Source organism: Arachis stenosperma, chromosome 7, assembly GCF_014773155.1.
Source record: "Arachis stenosperma cultivar V10309 chromosome 7, arast.V10309.gnm1.PFL2, whole genome shotgun sequence".
In the NCBI taxonomy this organism is placed as follows: Eukaryota; Viridiplantae; Streptophyta; class Magnoliopsida; order Fabales; family Fabaceae; genus Arachis; species Arachis stenosperma.
The window spans coordinates 57,057,661-57,059,861 of NC_080383.1; the positions used below are offsets into that span (position 1 = coordinate 57,057,661).

General features: G+C 30.9%; 1 non-coding gene across 1 annotated transcript; it reads left to right on the forward strand.

Annotated features, from left to right (window-relative positions):
* Positions 1-391: 391 nt before the first annotated feature.
* Positions 392-495, forward strand: LOC130942951 (small nucleolar RNA R71). Its single transcript, XR_009071494.1, has one exon. It is a non-coding gene; the product is annotated as a small nucleolar RNA R71 (small nucleolar RNA).
* Positions 496-2,201: the final 1,706 nt, after the last annotated feature.

The following is a 2,201-nucleotide window of genomic DNA, read 5'->3' on the forward strand; positions in this document are numbered from 1 at the left end:
ACCCATGTAATTAACCTCTGCCATGGCAGGGTTCTCAGGATCATAAGCTTCTTCAGAAGCTACCTCTTTATTACTGTTGGATGCATTTTGCCATCTATTTAGATTTTGAGAGATCATGTTGACCTGTTGAGTCAACACTTTGTTCTGAGCCAATGTGGCATTCAGAGCATCAATTTCAAGAACTCCTTTCTTTTGAGGTATCCCATTATTCACGGAATTCCTCTCAGACGTGTACATGAATTGGTTATTTGCAACCATATCAATGAGTTCTTGAGCTTCTGCAGGTGTTTTCTTTAGGAAGATTGATCCACCTGCAGAATGGTCCAATGACATTTTTGAAAATTCAAATAGGCCATAATAGAATATATCTAATATGGTCCATTCTAAAAACATGTCAGATGGACATCTTTTGATCAACTGCTTGTATCTTTCCCAAGCTTCATAGAGGGATTCACCATCTTTTTGTTTGAAGGTCTGAACATCCACTCTAAGCTTGCTCAGCTTTTGAGGAGGAAAGAATTTATCCAAGAAGGCTGTGACCAGCTTATCCCAAGAGTCCAGGCTATCCTTAGGTTGTGAATCCAACCATATTCTAGCTCTGTCTCTTATAGCAAAAGGGAAAAGCATGAATCTGTAGACTTCAGGATCAACTTCATTCATCTTTACAGTCTCACAGATCTGCAAGAACTCAGTTAAAAACTGATAAGGATCTTCAGATGGAAGTCCATAAAAATTGCAGTTTTGTTGCATTAAGGCAACTAGCTGAGGTTTCAGCTCAAAGTTATTGGCTCCAATGGCAGGAATGGAGATGCTTCTTCCATCAAATTTGGATGTTGGCTTTGTGAAGTCACCAAGCATTCTCCTTGCATTATTATTATTTTCGGCTGCCATCTCCTTCTCTTGTTCGAAAATTTCTGAAAGGTTATTTCTGGATTGTTGTAACTTAGCTTCTCTTAATTTTCTCTTCAGATTCCTTTCAGGTTCAGGATCAATCTCAACAAGAGTGCCTTTTTCCTTGTTCCTGCTCATATGAAAGAGAAGAAAAACAAGAAAAGAAGAGGAATTCTCTATGTCACAGTATAGAGATTCCTTTATGTTAGTAGAAAAAGTAAGGGGAGAAGAATGAAGAAGAGTGGGTTCGGATATTTGGGTGAAGAGAGGTGAAGAGAAGTGTTAGTAGATAAATAATTAATTAGAATAAGAAAAGAGAGGGAGAATTTCGAAAATAATTTTGAAAAAGAAGTTAGTGATTTTCGAAAATTAAAGGAAGAATTAAAATTAAAACAAAAAGAATTTTTTGAAAAAGAGATGAGATATTTTCGAAAATTAGAGAGGGAAAAGTAGTTAGGTGGTTTTGAAAAGATAAGAAACAAACAAAAAGTTAATTAGTTAGTTGAAAAAGATTTTAAAATCAAATTTTAAAAAGATAAGAAGATAAGAAGTTAGATAAGATATTTTAAAATCAAATTTTGAAAAAGATAAAATTTTGAAAAAGATAAGATAAAAAGATAAGATAAAAATTTTAAGAAAAAGATATTTTGAAAAAGATTTAATTTTTAAAATGACTTAACTAACAAGAAACTACAAGATAAGATTCTAGAATTTAAAGATTGAACCTTTCTTAACAAGAAAGTAACAAACTTCAAATTTTTGAATCAATCACATTAATTGTTAGTATTTTTTTTTCGAAAATATGATATAAAAGATAAGAAAAAGATTTTGAAAAATAATTTTTAAAACTTTCGAAAATAAGAAAAAAAATGGAAAAGATATGATTTTTGAAAAAGATTTTAAAAAGATAAGATTTTTAAAATTGAAAATTTGACTTGATTTGTAAGAAACAACTAATTTTGAAAATTTTTGACCAAGTCAACCCAAAATTTCAAAAATTTTGGAGAGAAATAAGGAAAAGATATATTTTTGATTTTTGAATTTTTAATGATGAAAGAGAAAAACACAAATATGACCAAAAACATGAAAATTTTGGATCAAAACACAAGATGCATGCAAGAACACTATGAATGTCAAGATGAACACCAAGAACACTTTGAAGATCATGATGAACATCAAGAACATAATTTTGAAAAATTTTTGATGCAAAGAAAACATGCAGGACACCAAACTTAGAAATCTTTAATGCATGGACTCTAACAAACGAAAAATGCACATGAAAAACAACAAACAACACAAAACAAGAAAAC